At 40.2% G+C, this 17,801-nt stretch overlaps 1 protein-coding gene across 3 annotated transcripts in view; it reads left to right on the top strand.

The window, feature by feature from the left end:
* The first annotated feature begins 9,710 nt into the window (after positions 1 to 9,710).
* The window catches only part of MBP (myelin basic protein), a 115,362-nt gene continuing 107,271 nt past the window's right edge, over positions 9,711 to 17,801 (top strand). The window contains exon 1 of one of the 3 annotated variants that reach the window (XM_083824842.1): positions 9,711 to 9,881. The gene's annotated coding sequence lies outside the window, so the exon portion shown is untranslated. Of the gene's footprint in view, positions 9,882 to 9,965; positions 10,365 to 17,801 lie in introns of those variants that run through there. The other 2 variants (XM_083824844.1, XM_083824843.1) reach the window with 2 other exon arrangements.

Here is a 17,801-nt window from a genome sequence, read left to right as displayed (position 1 = left end):
CCTTAATTTTGGTAAATTTAAACTCTCAGATAATTTTAATTGCATGAGACTTTGGTAATGGTGGTGAGGTGCATGTTAACTGTAAAACTAAAATTTTTAATGTAAAGAGGCATTCAGTCTAAGGGTCTTGTATCAAATATGTACCTGATTTAACTTGGATTAATGGGTCACTACTGTCAGCAAAATCACATTTTCCCTTAATAGTCTTTGTACAGTAGAACACTTTAGTATTCTTCATTCAATTATGTGTCCTTCCAGAATACATCATTTTCTCATGCTGTGAGATGCTGACATTTGATGCAAAAATTATGCACAAGCTACATTACTAACAACAACAAAAAAACAACTGTCTCCTGCTATTCTGGACAGGCTGGTGGCTCCAGTACACGCTAATTTGCAATAATACTTTGACAAAACTTAGCTTTAGACAACGTTCAAAACAGTACAGTAAATCATGTTTATTTCCAAATGTACTGAATAGAATTCTTTTTTTTTTTTTTGCTTGCTTACCTTAAAATGACTATTTTAAGGTTATTTTAGTTGCTGCTTATTTTTTGCATTTATTAATATAAATATTATATATAAATATACCTTGAAACACTTTTTTTATTTTGTTAGCTTCTGAGGACTTTTATATTTTTTCAGGTTTTCAATGAGCTTGATAGAAAATTGTGGAAGAGAAATATAGCCATGGCCTAAAGTCACTCTTTTATCAAAACTGACATTTAATGAAAGATTAAGCAATATTTATATCATGTGAAGGAAATATTACACAAAGTAATATTGGTCACTTATGTAGCATTAGCTTAATAAAGAAGAATCAAAGAAGGCTGTTTTCAGAAAAAGATTTCCTTGGCCTAAAGCAGAACCATGGATAAGACTAGTCTACTAAAATATTCTCACACTGGTATTTTTACAGGGATGGTTTTAGCCATTGGCAGCTGTTCAGCTGTGATTCATTTTTCCAATAATTTACATCTATCACTGTGTAACTACAACCTTTAGCTATAAATATTAGCCTACACAAGTTTTACTGTTTTATAAAGAGTTTACTGAACACTTGGGGTTTAAACTTTAAGTTTTGACTGTTTTTTATTGAATTATAAAAATATTTCACAAGGTATTAGTATATTCATTGTAATTCTAAGCTCACTGACTCATTGATTTGCCTGTTCCCTGCTGGAGGTGCTGCTATTAAGTTAATAAAGTGTTCACAAATACATCTTGATCTGTTTGGTTCCCGTTTGTTTTGTTTCTTCTTGGAAATTCAGCTTTGCGCAGACAAGTAGCTAGCATTTGTTTCTGTTTTCCATTTTAAGTACTATTTTCCCTTGAAATGTCAAGTTTCCAGTTTACATCATCTGTCTTGGTGATGCATCAGATTTCAGTCTTTCTACAGCTGTGTAAGCTGTACAACAATGGAGAAAACATAGCACTTTTTTCATTTTGGAAAATGGGAATTCTTCTAAAACATTGAACACTGCGTGTTCCATTGTACTCACCAAAGATAGCACATAGTCAGTCACTTGTGCAATAGTTTAGTTAGTTCTGCCTCTTCAACACTGTTGTCAGCCCTCTACTTAGTGGCAGTCCTTGTGTTTGGAGTTTCATTTCCAGACACAAACCACCATCCTTATTTTATGTACAAGTAGAACTAGAGCAGAGATAGCATATCTGTACACAATATTTTTCTTCCAAAGTTTAGTCTTCACCTAATTTTGATTTCCAGATTTAAGAAAACAAACCTTCAGAAATCAGTTCTACTCAGGAAAAAATGGCAGAAAGAAAATGCTTAGTGTGAGAAACAGCTCTCTCAGCTGCAGTTACTAAACCACTATTCTAGGCTTGCATAAGAAATTTAACAAAAAATTCCTTCTCAATATATAATATTTGATCTTATGAAGAAGAGAGGAGCTTTGCCAGCTATTTGGGCCACTTAATGTTGCCTCCATAAGTAAGTAACATCAGTGGTGGTCTGGCACCATGGCTGCATTCCTTAACTCAACAGTAAGCATCATCATGCCTCCTGATTATTCCTCATCAGGATATTCTGGGATACCCAAAAGATCACACGTGTGGCTTTTATGGCATCCACTCCATCTGCAGTGCAGATGGCTGAGTTTGAGGGTGCATCAAGAAGCAACATCAAGAGAGATCTTCAATTGCACCTGCGCACTGCTGCAGACAGAACATGTCCAAGGCTGTAGGAGCTCATTCTGGCACTTCACCATGCTTTTAGTTAACTGTTCCCCACCTCTGAACTCATTTGCTACAAATGAAATTACCTTCTTTCTGCCGTTATTTGTCCTGTATTTCATTTGTATCTTGACCTGACAAATTACTTTCATCCTTTCTGAATTGATTCATTCCACACGTGTTTCTTTTCCATCCTTTAAATCCAGATCATATCAAACAAGAAAGGAATTTACACAGATAACTGTAAGGTATGTCCCTGTCAAAATGCATCTGAGTCCCAAATCTTCCTTCAGTCTCTAAGTATTCAATAATCCTCACTAGTATCACTGGTTGTTGCTGAAGTTCACTGCTATTGAAAATCAGGTCATGTGTTCAGGTTTTCAGTATGGATTTAACAGGTCATTTTAGGCACCTACTTTCAAAAATACTCATTTATGTATTTGTGCCAATGATAGTTACACAAATTAGTTAGTGGACACATAAGAATGGTAGTAGCTCCCACCTCCAAAATATTTTGAGCTATTTCTTATACTAGTATTGTGCAGAAAGTTGCTTGCTCTACATAAAAACAAACAAGCAAACCCCTGTTTTGCAATTTGTGTCTAAAACTCCAGATGGGTTGTTAGCATTTGGAATTTAGATCTGCTATGCAGGTTAAAATGAACATCCAATAACATTGTCCTATTGTACCTCACATTTGTTTTGTTCAAGAAAGAGAAAGCTTGGCTTAGTCAAAGCCAGAGTTGATCTGAGGTGAAATTTTCAGCATTGGCTGTGGAGGCAGGATAGCAAACAAGCTGTTCAAGCCCCTTGGAAATTTGCAGGCTAGTCCTGTATCATTTGAATGGTTGGAGGCAATGGATTTTCAAAGTTGAGTCCTGTTGCATTGTGACTGTGAAGAAGGTCTCCCAAAGACAGATGTGTGGAAAAAATAGTAGAAATATTAAGCAAGAAATTGAGGAAAATGCTATTCCATTTATTTTTGTTCACAAAGACAAGATCAGAACTCTATTTTCAGTGATTACTGAATATTGTGTGTTTTAATGGATTCAGACTTCTTTCTTCTTATTTTCACAATCTTTTTCATAGGCAGTTTAAACAGTCTTTTATTAATATCAAACTTGAATTCTCCGTCTCTGAATTTGGGGTAAACTCTAGTGCTAAACAATGAAGTAGACTGCACACTAAAAAAAAGGAGCTACTACTGAAAGCCTCTCTCCTCCTACGTGTGTATTTGCTTACCCCATAGCATAAGTCGATACAGACCTGCTGGTCAGATGTTTTCACCAAAAAGAGTCATTTTCCAGCACAAATTGTGATACTGTCTGTCAGGCTCATCTTTAAAAATGTTCCTCACTTCCATGCTTTCTGGACCTGCTTCAATGTTTCATGGTGATGATGCAACTCCCTGCAAGGGTATTACATCTTCCTTTAAAAAAACAAACAAACAAACAAACAAAAAAAAACTTTACAGGCGCAAATGGCTTCCTTTTGTTGTTCACCTTCACTTTGAACATGTAGACTTTGGGGGAGGGAACGCTACACGCTGCCAACTCTAGCTAAAGTCAGTAGCAGAACAAAGTCATGTGCACTTCATTAACACGTATCATAAGCACAGTGATAGAATTCCTTCTTATTTACGTTGCACTAGCTGTTTAATCTGGTCAGACTGAAAGAAAAGATTAGAGAGTGGTTAGCACACTGCCATGTATGAAAGAGACGCGTAGTTCCCACTGGGGAAAAAGAGAAGGCTGTGTAAGCAGGTATGTGCCCTATAAAAGTGCACTTAGCATAGAATTATACTGAAAACTGCTTCTTGTTTGAAATCCCTCTAGACGATGCAATAGCAAACCAGAAAAATTAAATGATTTCCCATCTTGTGAAACTGAAGCCCAGCTGCAAGTTGTCATTGTTTTTGTACCAGGAGAGGAAACAGTGAAGAGTGGAAGGCCTCTGTTCAACTATTAGATTTTTTTTTTTCTGTTTTCTTTCTATGCTGATATTGCAGCAGCTGTATTCAGGCACTCTGGAGTACGTTTTATTTGTGAGACTGGTTGACTTCCTCTCATTGGAAGCGCCCTGAATAGCAATAAAGCCGTGCTTTGTAGACATCTGCCCACACAGCGACTACAGCTTTTTCTCTCTTTAGCAGTAGGAGAAAGTGTAATGAAGGCTATCATGTTTCAGATTTACAGAATATGTTTTACTTAGCATGAAACTGATCTGAGCACACATTAAATTCTCCTGGAAAGACACATTATATTTCCTCTGCATTCTGTGTTTTAGTTTCAAAATGCAGTGAATTCAGGAGCTAGGTGATCCAAAATTATGTGCAATGCACATCTTAGCTACACAGATTTTCATTTCAAGGATTACACTGTTTCCAGAAAAATAGTATTGTCATTATATCACATATTTTAATATATCTCCTATTTCCCTTACGAAAACTAATTGGCAGATTTCAAATAACAGAATCTTAAGATTATGTAAAAATAATAATAAAAAAAATAAAAAAGCATAAGTTATTTCATTGTGGGCACCAATGAAATAAGCTATTTCATTGTGGGCACCTTCTTAATGGTAATTACTCTAAATCTGTTTTTATATTCTACACCTGTTTTTCCCCGTTACCCTTATGAGAAACTTTCACTTGGGGAGTCACAACTGTTCTTTTTTAGAACTAAGCAAAAGCTTTCTTCCTTTCTGTTTTTCATGAGGAAAAGTAAAAAGGCTTCCAGTTAGACAGCTCTGCTTATAACATTTCCAAATTCAGTGAGACAGGCAGTTTGAGTTTTCAGAAATTAAGCTGATTTCTCCAAATGGCTTACATAAACTTGCATTAGAAACTACCAAGGACTTCAGCAGATGGCAGCTGGATCCGAGAGAATGGATCTTGCAAACGAACACAGAGACGGGCAGAAATTCCTCTGACGCTGAGCCCAGTAAGGGCTGCTAGGTTAAAAACATTTATGCTGAAATAGAGGAAGTGTTCTGTGGGTCATCCCACAGAGAAGTCCCAGTTCTGAAGAACATGCAATGCAGAAGCCAAGGTGTGAGAGGTGGAAAGGGAGAAGATGAGAATAATGAGAAGAACATATGTCATAATGATATAAGAACATATATCATAATAAGAACATATAACGAGAAGAACAGAGGTTGAAAGTAGGTAGAGTCCTGGGTATGTCCCTTTCTGTCTCTCTGAAAGTTAGTTTTCTGCATGCCCACAGAAACCTTATCACGATCTACCATGGCTTAAGAAAAAAAAAGGCATACACATATATGATATGGATGCGTATGTTTGTGTGTGCATCTACAAGTAATTTGTCAGAACACAGACACTTTAATTTGTATAAGCGAAGAGGAATTTACACCCAGGCTTGCTTTCTATTCATTCATTTGCAAATCAACTGCACACATTAGGCATGTTTTCTCTACTGATTAAGTGCTAGTGAAAAACAGAAACGTGGTAACGTGCTTAATGTACATAAACATCAAATATTTTTGACCGACTTTTTCATCAGCTGAAATGTTTGTATTAGAAGAAACAGAAGAGGAAAAGATGGTTTCATCATAAAAATAAAATTTGTTTGACCAGGACTGCAGCAGTGCATGAAATCTGTTTGAAATACCCTGTCAGATAATTAGTTTTATAGAAAATGGGGTTGTCAGAGGCAACAATTAGTTGAAGACAAAAAACTACAAAATGGAGGAAATTGTTCTGAAAGTCTGCCATATTAATCTTCACAGACCTGTGCTTCCAAAGCTACCCAATACACAGCTTTTTGATCTTTTTCAGCAAACAGGATACTGGTGGTGTCATAAAAATAATGCTCATCTCTTGAGAAATGTTTTATAATTTGAAGATCATATATTTAGGTAAACATTTCAGAGCAAAATCTCTTGTTAGATCATTATTAGGTTATTTCTACTCTACAATATAGTATCACTTATATCTGTAAATGACAATATTTCTGTAAACTATTACTTTTCTTTCTCATTCAGAAAATGCTATAATATATTATTTGCAAGGACTGTCAATAGCTATTATATTGTCATCCATTCACTGCTGTCTTCATCCAGTGGGGAATCATAATTTACCAGGAGAAAGATTTTCTTTTCAATGCATATTTACGGTAACGCCATATACCTTAATATCCATGGTCAGTAAGAAACTGAGTTCTGACAAGATTTATGAAGAAGGTCTGTTCATTTGTGGCTGCAGAACATCTCTTTGATTTCAAGGTTCATTTAGGAGATAAAATGTGTATTTTTTAGACTCAAAGGCTTCAGAAGCAGTTGATTTTCCACTGTCCCTTTCACAGGTATTTACTGAAGAAGGACATATCTTGAACCATTTTTCTGCATATTTGTCAGAGCAGTCCTAAAGTTTAACCATCACAACCATATAGAAATTCTCAGCAATCAAATCTAATTCTGGGATTCAGAATTAGAACTGAACGATGCTAACTCATAGCTCTCAGTCTGTGATAGATAGCAGCATCTGCATATAACAGTGCTGTGTCCGAGATCACTCAAACAAGCACTTACTGAGCTGGTACTCTTATATTGGAGTCTTGCAAAAAAATAGTATGAAGAAGTTATTCTGGTTCTGGTTATAAAAGTATTTTAAGCATTATGTTGTTATTTTCAAGGATTCATACATAAGAATAGGTTTTATGAAATACAGCAACTTCATCAGTCTTTATAACAAATATTTGATTATAAGACTTAAGTGAAAGTGTTATCATCATAGTCCACTGAAGGTCCGTTCATGAAAAATTTTAAATGAGAGCATAATTGGGTCTAGATTATGTTTCCTCCACGCGTACTGCTTGATATTGTTAATCTTGGACTGGCAATTACCTCGTCTTGGTGATGGTTCCTCATTACTGCATTTTGCCATTTGCTGTTTTCAGTTCTTGAAAGTGAATAGCTGTTCTTTCATCTTAATTCAACAGCATCCTGCGAATTTTAATTAAATCATTATTTGAGATTATATGACATTGGTCTAGTTACCCAGTATGAGGCTTTCATGTCTATAAGGTTTCATATGGAAATGATAGTTTCCTTAGTAAGTCTAATCTATTAGCCAACCAGGTAATTTGTTATAATAGGTCATTAATAATAACAAATGACCAATTCTAGTACAAAAATACATATGAAACATAGTGCAAATTCTGCTTCCTTTCCATTCCCTCTCTCTAATTTACATGAAGGAAACTTGACAAATTTTTACTGGAACAATTTCTACTGAATTTTACTAAATAAAAAAATAAATAAATAAAATCCAGATTAATTTCCCTATGTCTGCATTTTCATGTTTTCATTTATTCAGGTAGAGCTCTTTACAGTGGCCCATGGAACAGGGATGAAATAATAGCATGTGGAGAATGCTAGAATATACATGTTTTCTTCATGAAGAGTAGCAGAATGGTAAGGGACAAATCAGAATGTCTAAATTTCTAGCTACAAATGTTGTCCAATGACTCTAATACTTGTGCAGGAGTTTAATTTTTGTGAGTATGTGTAAATGATCATACTGACATCTGTCTGCATCTCACAAAATGCTGGAGAAATAAAGAAAGGAAACTATAGACTGAGAAGTAGGGAGGTGTTCAACACTTTAAGAGAGTTGATACATGTACACCCTATAACAGCTGTAAAATGGCAGTATTTTTTCCAAAAATATTATTTTTCAACATACTGTATGACAATCTACCACATTCTGCAATTGTAACTTGTCACACCTTTCTACACCTTTAGGCCTCAATAGGGTAAATGTGCTTAATTGTGTGTAGTCTCTCTACTATGATTTATTAATTTGTTGCCTGTGAGTGCTGTCAGATGAGATTTTGCATCTAATTTTACATTCAGATTTTATACAACAAAGGCAGAGGTGACCACCTAACCACCTTCAGTGTTGCATTTTTAAAGTTGATAAATATCAGTTTCTTTGTGTCATGCTTTTTAACAAGGTTGCCATTTAGAAGTGAAAATATGTGTAGTTTAACTGTGAAACTCCTTTCATGTGCTCCTCAAATTTCCATGATACAAAGCGGTATTTTTCACAAGTGAAGGAATGTGGAGAAAGAGAGTGACTCAAAGCAGTACTGTCTGTACTCTAAATAGAAATTTCCCAGACTTTGAAGTGCTTGTACTAGTGATATTCCATCTATTCTTTTCCTCTGCGATCCTTCTTTCCATCTGTGATCTTTTCTATCTTGCGCTTCAGTGTTTTATCTTCAGGTTCTGTATGATAGTCTTCGTATTTATAATAAAGGCTCACACTGCACACTTCTCACTGTGAGGAATTACTTGTGGGATGCTCCTTTCATGCAATGGAAATATTTATCTAAATAACTGCTTATCTGTAAGATCATAGAGTTTATAAAGAGGCCCAAAATATTTTCTTAAACCTCCTCCATCTTCAAAGATGAATAGCAACCCCAAAAAGATTTACATATTGTGGAGTTAGTGGGTAGTTGACATAATAACTCTCCATCTGTTGAGGTTTAAATATGAGGCACTTGACAGGTGCAACAGATAAGTACAGAAATTGCCAATGAACCTTCCAAATAAAGCAACTTCTTCAAAAAAAATCTATAAATTCACTTCCTATTTTTGCATAAGTAATAAAAAATAAATTAAAAAAAATCACATTTGAACAGGATGGAAACTATCGTTTGCCCCAAACATCTGTATGTGTGATCGGCTCTCCCCAAATTCGGACGAAATTTAAAGGGCTGTTCTCTTCCGCCAAAATATTACCCTGACCATTCATGCTTCTGAGCTTCTCCCCATAAATGTGGCCTAAGTTTGTGGGTCTGAGGCTAACGTGACACCATGCCATGGGACAGTAGAAGCACATCTGGCACTGCCAGGCCTGCATTACAACCGTGAGGACTGTCGAGCCAGCGAGTTATGCCAATGGCCTCAGATTGACCAGGGTTTACTCACACTTGCTGGCGCAAGACTTTGGGACTAAAATGGCTGCGTTCTTTTGGTTTTTGGTTTGGGTTTTTGGTATGGTGGCTGTTTGTGGCTTTTTATTTTGTTCTGTTATTTCCACTTTTTTTAAAACACCGTTAGGCCGCATGTTGCGGGCGAGCTGCTGGCCCGGGTCTGTCAGACCTGAGGGGGCCGCCGCTATATGCCTCCCCGTCCCCTTCCCCTTCCCCCCCCGCGGCGGGCACCCCCCGGAGCCGGGCTGAAGGCCGGTGCCCCCAGCTCTCGCCCCCTTCTCCCCGAATTGACCCGGGGACCCCGTCTGAGGGGCTCCTTCGCCCCCCGGGTGTCGGTGCCCCGGGCGGAGCGGGCAGAGCCTCCCGGCCGGCCCCGCGGACGGGGTGCGGGCACGGTGCTGCCCCGGCCCGCCGCTTCTTCCTGGTTCGGGGCCGCCGTGCGCGGAGGGGCGGCGAACACCTCGGGCACAGGTACCGGGGGCGGCTTTGCGAAGGGGGAACCGAGCCGGCCACCCGCGGGCGCGACCGGGCGGGACGAGGAGGAAGAGAGCGGGCGGGTGCCGCACGCCCCCGGGGCGCGGCGCGGCTCGGCTCGGCACGGCTCGGCTCGGCTCGGCGGTCGCCCCGCTCGCCCCTACGGCTGCCCGGGAGCAGGCTGCCTCCCGCACCTCGGCGGATGCTGCGCGCAGCCCCCGGAGCGCCGCAGCCCGGGAGGAGACGCCGGTGCGTTGCCGTTTACGGTTTTGCTTTTATTTATATTTTTATTTTCCTTCCTGGAGGGGAGGGGAGCGGGGGGGACTCCGCCGCGGTGCTGCGCTGCGGGGAAGGAGGAGGAGGTGGTTCCCCGGGCGGGGGGCAGCGTTTGGGCTCGCTCCTCTTCCTCGCTGCCGGGTGCCCCGCGTCCCTCCTCCTCCTCCTCCTCCTCCTGCCCAGCGGGGCTCGGAGGAGGAGCGGGCGGCGCTGCGGGACACCTGGAGCGGAGCACAGGTGGCTCGGCCACAGGCAGGCGGCGGCAGGTGGCCTCCGGGCTCCTTCCTCCACCTCCTCCTCCTCCTCCTCGCCATTCCGCCGGCGGGACAGGTACGCGCGGCCGGGGGCAGCCCGGTAGCGATCGGCGGGGCACGGCCGCCCCGATACCCGCTGCATACATATCCCGGCCCGGGGAGCCGGGGGACGGGACCGGCTGCGGCGGCTGGAGGCCCTCAGGTCGGTGCCGTGGGGGGTTCCGCTTTCACATCGTGGCCGTGCGCGGAGTTTTTGGAGCAAAACCCAGCGAACTTCTGCTTTTCACGCCAGCCCCGCTGCGCGGCGAGGCGCCCTAGGGCGGCTGAGGAGCGGGGCAGGCGCTGGCCCCGCCGCCGCCCCCAGGGCGGGTCCGGCCCCGGCCCCCCCGGCCCCGGCCAGGGCTGCCTAGGGAGTTTGAGGGGACGGGGACCGGGGACGGGGACCGGGGACAGGGGACGGGACCGGGACCGGGACCGAAACTGGGACCGGGGCCGCGGTGTCTGCGCGGTGCCGCTTCCCGCCCGGTTCCTGTCAGCGCCCCCGGGGCTGGGCCTGCGCCCGGCCTCTCCCTCGCCGGCAGATCTCTCGCCCTTCTGCTTTATTTTCATTTATTTATGACTTATCTTAAGCTGCCGTGCCTGTGGTGCGTGTCTCCGGGTGTGCTCGGGCCGTGCGATTTTTATTTATTTATTTTCTGCGTGTGTAGGGTTTGGCAGTGTTTAAAATAACTCTGAGTCTGTGGTGTCGCCGGGCTGTGGGGTTAGCAAAGCCTGCAGTTTTAGGGTACGTTTTTATTATTGTTTCTGTTATTATTTCGCGGGGACTTTTGGAAAATCGCTACACGGTTTGTCCTGGAAAGAATGTAACCGCGTATCTTTGTAGTTTTAAATAGGTCGCTCATGACAGTGTTTCCTGTTAGCATCAAATTTATCCTTCGGTATATCAGGTGCTACGTTTGGAAAGTGGTTGATTTTTATAAAAGTACCAGGAAACTGTGAAAGCAAAGGGTATAATAAAATTAGAAGATTTGAAAATAATGCAAGAGACTTTATTGTTGAGGAACCGAAGCTTTCCCCCTTTTCAGTAGGACCACAACTGGGTCTCAGGTGATTAGGGCCAACACCGTGTATGTTGCACTTTTTAATTTTTATTGTATCCAGTAGTTATTTCTAAAACGCTGAGTTTACTACATATAATTTATGTCTATAGAGTATTACTAGTTCACAGATACATACAAGTTAAACTGTGAATTGTGAGGTGATTGTGCATGAAGGCTTGAAATCCCTGGCTGGAAGGATGATGAAGTGCTCCCTGTCATTCGAGGTAAATAATAACAGAGCAGGAGAATGGTCTTGTTTTACGTTAATGATTTGTTGATTACAGTTGGCAGCTGGCAGTCCTCAGCCAAGCTGAGGAAACAGACTTGGATGGTCTTAGAGCAGTTAATGACGACTGCTGTGAGCCTGTCAAAACTCTCAAGCATCATGGATTATATATAATTTTCCTATTCTACACCGGCTCTGCCTGTATGCGTTTAAAATTGTTCTGAAGAATGCCCACGAGAACATTAAAAATACCACGCCAGGGTGTAGCAGAGCTTCTGTGGGCAGGTGCCTAGAGCAAGAAGGCCATGCTTGGTTGGGCTTTGACGTGGTGCTCCCCTTCAGGGCCCTGACCAGGCACCTGTGGATCAAGGATTCCCTCGGGCTGAAGTCTTGCCTTCGTGTTTGACAGACCGTGTGTTTTTTTTCTTTGATTTTTTACGGTAGCTTTTGAACCCATGTAAGGTTCTAGTAAGGGAATAGAAAGGAGGAGGTAGGTAACCAGATGGACACCTTTACAAATGTTATTGATCGCTAATGAGACAGCTGAAAGTCAATTTCTAGCTTTTAAAAGCCAGTGCAAAGAAGTTGCATTAATAAATATTAACATACCAAGTAGGGTTCAAGCATTAGACTCTGAAGTAATCCATCTTAGATAAAGCTTGTTATTTATAACAAAAAAAAAAAAAGAAAAAAAAAGTCAGTTATGCTCTTCTAATGCATCCTAATGAAATAGATTCAAATTCATTTTCACCGAGCTGGGAGAAAGCAGTGAATTAAATGTTAAATTTTGTCATCTTCACTGGATTTATGTTAACTAGAGAATTAATAACAGAAATTGAGTATTCATACCATATTTACACCGTGCTGTACAATTAAAAATAAAAAGTTTACAACCCCTCAAAGCCCCAGATCTGCAGTGATAACTAGGAATAGAGTAGTGAATGTTTATAACCTGACTGATCATCATCACAGTGATAAGCTCTGGCCCACCGCAATCCATTTGCTTGATGATAGAGATTTCAGTATGTTACTTTAAAATTTTCACGAACACACAAAATTAAACAGCTAAAAATATGAAACAATTTTCAAGACAAAATTGTTTTTGCATTGGGCTTTATTCCTCATAAACTCAACTCCCATGCAATGCTTATATTTCTAGTCACTTGAGGCCTTGCATCCTCTTTACAGGCAAGCTAGTTAGAATTATAAAAATCATAGACTCAAGATATCCTGCATGTGCTGAGAAGCACTATGTCTGTTTTCAAGGCATGGTACCAACCAAGGCTTGACGCTGGGCACCTCAAGTATCAGTAGTAGAAGTGGGACAGGCTTCCAGTTCTATCCAGCTCTTAGAGTTTGAGAAGATGCGTGTTAGTGATGTGTTGGATTAGAAGTGAATGCATGTGGAATGGTAAATGGTAGGATCAGGCAAGAGAGCAAATTGTCCCAGGGGAATGCCAATGATCTCTTTCAGTGTTGCTGGGAGAAACACAGAATTTGTAAAATTGATGCTTGAGTCTCACTATCGCTGCATATGCACAAATTTCCTGTTTATTCTTTTTGCGATGTTTTTATTCAGTACTCTATATAAATTATTCATACGGCTGAAATAGCCACTTCAGTTATTTATTCCATCAAATAGAACATATCATTATAGTTTAGGCTCTAATTACTCTGCTACATGATTGTTATGACTAACGAAACACTTTCATTATAAACTGTTGAGAGAATACAGATTAAACTGAAATCCACATCTCATACTACTCATAGCATAAATAGCAAAAGTTCTAAGTGTTCAAATGATTCGATTTTGGTCGAGGGAGGTTATTCTCCCCCTCTACTCTGCTCTCGTGAGACCCCACGTAGAGTACTGCATTCAGCTCTGGGGTCCCCAGCACAAGAAGGACATGGAATTATTAGAACAAGTCCAGAGGAGGGCCTCAAGGATGATCATGGGGCGGGAGCACCTAACCTATGAAGACAGGCTGAGGGACTTGGGGTTGTTCAGCCTGGAGAAGAGAAGGCTCTGGGGAGACCTCACTGCGGCCTTCCAGTAACTAAAGGGGGCCTGCAGGAAAGCTGAGGAGGGACTCTTTGTCAGGGGCTGTAGAGACAGGACAGGGAGTAATGGCTTTGAACTAAAAGAGGGTAGATTTAGGTTAGATTTAAGGAGGAAATTCCTTAGTCTGAGGGTGGTGAGGCACTGGCACAGGCTGCCCAGAGAAGCTGTGGATGCCCCATCCCTGGAAGTGTTCAAGGCCAGGCTGAATGAGGCCTTGGGCAACCTCATTCTTTAATCTAGATGAAAACTTAATGATTTTTTGACAGTCAGCAAATTGCAGTCAGAACTAATGTGGATGAAATCTAGTATTCTTTGCAATAAATGCTGAAAGCCTAGCCAGTGTTTAATGGGGGAGGAGTCTGGAAAGTTTGCAGTCCGATCTTGCATGAAGTCTGAATGGATTAAAGGGTAGCACAGTCTTCCGGATCACTGCTGAGGTGCCCAGTCCTGTGGTGTTTAATTACCTGGGTGATTTTTCTCTCAGGCAAGCTGTCATGTTGAAGCTGTGAAGCATGTTTTTTGTGGTGAGGCTCTCACTTAGTAAAGGACACCAGTGATGAGCAGCAGTAGGTCAGGAATGTTTAGATGCAGTTTTGAATACAGCCAATTGATACTGCTCTATAAAACAGGAGTGTGTCTGGTTTCTTTAAAACACTCTGTTGAAGATGGAAAGTGTAAAAGCCACTAGGTGTCCAGAATTCTTAGGTGCTTCCAAGAAAAAAAAATCAGCAGGACACTGTCATTTGTGAAGAAGCCTGGATTTTTATGTGTAAGATAAAAGTACCAACTAATGGAAGAAGAAACAGAGAAAGGAGAAGAAAGAAAAAGAGCTTTAGGGCTCCACTGCTCAAATAACTTATACAATTGGAATTTCAAACAAATAACACTGGAATCCTGTACATTATTTGCTTATTACTTGCATTAATACCCATTTTCAGGGGCACCCAGCCTTCTGCATAAACTGCTTAATTTGAGCCTAATTAGATAGCAAGTGTAAAATAAACAAGTTAGTCTCTGAGAGAGTGATCCAGTTGCTACTGATGCCAAAGGCAGTGGCTGACTTCAGTGGAGATTACATTCTAACTGTGTTCCTGTAGCCTTCAGTCATAGCTCTGGGTCTGATTGTGCTAATCGTTCCGCAGGAAGATCGCTCCCACCCCGATGAGACATCGAGCGAATGCTACATTTGAGCTGAAGGAGCCCTGTATAGTGATCCAGATCAGGTCATAAATTAAAATGACAAAATTGAAATCTAGTTCTCTAGGGGCGTTGCCCACCAAAGAATTCAGACAAAATTTTCTTAGTTATGCTAAGCACTGTGAGAATTAGCTGTGGTTGAAGAAAGTTGCATAAAACTTTACTGGCAGCTCTTCCCCAATCAGTCAATGACAATGTCTGAGCTTCTGTACTCGGTGACATTAAATAAAGGGTCTGCCACATGCACTATTTTAGATTTCCTTTACTTAGTTATCTCATTCAAATCAGTAGGGATTTTTCTCTCTTTGTTTCTTTGGTTATTTTCATGTATTAGTCGCACATAAAGAAATTGCTCTCTCCTGCCATCTAATCACCACTCAAATACCAAACATAATCTGTGTTGAACCCTTGTGTCAGATGGGCTTTTGGATATAGTAGTAAACAATTTTGAGGTCAGTTACACAGCTGATAAATAGCAATTGCATTAACTTTTCTGAAGAACAAATTGTACTCATGTTTTCCTGATTTTTTCCAGCTGTTTTTAGTTTGGCTTTTTTTCTTGATGTCCAGAGGATACCAGTAACCCCCATCTGCATTTGCTACACCTCATCTTCTTTGTCGAGAGGTTTGCAGGGACTGACCCTTCAGTGAAGGGTTGATCATGCTAGGTTTAACTTTTCTGTAGAAATCGATATAAAACCTGCGACTGTATTCTTTAAGAGATTCATAATCTATTGAGAACAATTTTTTCTGGCTAAAGAATTTCTGGTACTTAAACAGTTCCCAAGAGTAGTGTTTGGATTTAAACGTTCTGTGTTTCTCTCATTCAGAAGAAAAGGGAAAAAAAAAAAAAAAAAGCTTAAAATGCTCATTTAAAAATACTCAGAGAGGTTCTTGGTTAATATAAAGTGGGATCATTCCTTTGAGGCTTCTGGCTGTAACTGAAATCCCAGCTCTGCTGCTTGGAATAGCTGTAAATCTTGGACATATCCCAGGAAAGCCCACACAAAGGGCAAGTGAGAGAAAAAATGAGAAATAACATGGAAATTTCCAGCCAGTTTTTTTTTTCTTCCATTCTAAAATGATTTTGAAATAACTCAGTAGTGAAGTTAGTTTTCTAAATCCTTACTTCGCCATTGATTTTTTTTTTTCCTGAAGCTTCAGAAGAATCTTTGAAAGGGGAGAAACAAGCAAAGTAATAAATCAGAAACGATTGATCAATTCAGAGACAATACTTCTCCCTCTCCTCTCTGAAACACACGATGACTGAAGTCCAGAAGTGATATTTTCCATTTTATTTCAACCATTTCTGATCAGTGTATCAGCTGTACTAGGTTTGTTTTGCACATTGGAAAAAAAGACAGTTTTAATTTATTTATTCCTTAAATTTTGTTCCAATACTCATAAAATTTCTCAGTTTATCATTTTAATTCTTAAAGTATCATTTCTTAAACATTTCGGGGAAGCTTTAACATCTGGGAAATTTTAACTTCAAGTCTTTCCATTACAGATTGGTGAAACTAAGAACTGAGGGAACCTAACATCTATCTATTATGATTTGAAAGGGAAAATGAAAGGGAAAACAAAATCAAAGCAAATATATACCAACAGATATTCCTAAAATTAATTCAGAGTTGTAGTATATTTTTATATTGTAAATAATGTAAATATTATATAAATATTTTATATTTATTTATATATAAAATATAAATATATTTTATATTTATATTTTATATTATTTATATACCTGGTGTATTGTCTTTGGCTTCTGCTTAAGAATTTTGGTTCATGTGAGCTTTGGATCATGTGTGAAAATGTGTTTGTTCTCAGCCTGCTTATTTTGAAGTCAAAATTCAGGTGAAACAATGCAGTTGGATGAGTTATAGCCATCTTTGGAATTCAGCAACTTGAAGAAAGAGGCTTGGCAGTGTGAGAGATCATTACTAATAGTCACCCATGAAGCTGTTCTTTTATTTTCTTTTCTGCTTACGCATTGTTTGCAACCTTTTTACTTGGTCTTAATGTTTGCTTTTAATCCTTGACTTTCCGAAGGAGATTTTTCAAGAAAAAAGGTGGGGCAATGTTGCTATCAAGGACAATAATATGTTCTCAGCACTTGGCTACATTTTTCAGTTGGTTTTCTGGATTGTGGTCTTGTAAATACAGGCAAGACTATGAAAAGTAATCTTTATTTGCAATGGAGTAAATTTGATAAAGGACTTGTATAGTGCAAGAGAGTAGTCTGTAATCTTACTGACAATATTTGTACGTGCTCCAAAGATTCAGAAACCCCTGAGATACAGCTATTACATAGCTGTCAGTGTCCCGACGATTTTTTTTTCAGTTACAAATTGGACCATGAAAGCATGGGCTTTTCCTGGTAGAAAACATCACTTTGTATATCCAGAGGTCTTTCAGAGGCCACTGTGTAGCCGCTGCTTCTGTTGTGTCAAGGGATCTGCCAACAGCCCCTTTCTGGGTATGGAATTGCCAAGGTGTGCTTTGGTGGTAAGAAGCCAGCTCCAAGGTCGGTTTATCTGGGGACATGTGGTGCTTTACTGTAAAAGTGTCAGGGAAAAATTATAGTTTTCAATGTAATAACTTCAGAGCCCAAAGGACAGTTATCCTGTGCCTTCTGCTTAGTATTTACATGCACTGTTTTCTTTGCTAGATAAGACTTCCTATACTGAAGTAAGGTAAAGCAGCATCTTTTCCAAGGATGTTTTAAGGTAATGTAAGTTCAAAGTGCTATCTCCACAGCATTTGTGGGAAGACTGGCATCTGTAAAAGCAGTTCACTCTTATCTGGCCAGATGCAGATTAGGTATTATCTTGGCCAACACTGGCATTCCAGACACACCACTGAAGCATAAATTAATGCTGATTGAATATGTTCAGCAGTAGAGGTGATCTTTGCTATATCCTCAAATTTTCTTCCTTGCCAGCCCCTCAGTATGACTTTCATCTTGTCTGCTACAACTGACCAAATCTCACTCATTCCTCAGCCTTCGCACAGCCTGGGTTAATGTCATGGTGGAGGCACAGTCTAGATTTT

The sequence above is a fragment of the Anser anser genome (genome assembly GCF_964211835.1).
Source record: "Anser anser genome assembly, chromosome: 2".
Lineage (NCBI taxonomy): Eukaryota > Metazoa > Chordata > Aves > Anseriformes > Anatidae > Anser > Anser anser.
This window is presented reverse-complemented; position numbering and strand designations above follow the sequence as displayed.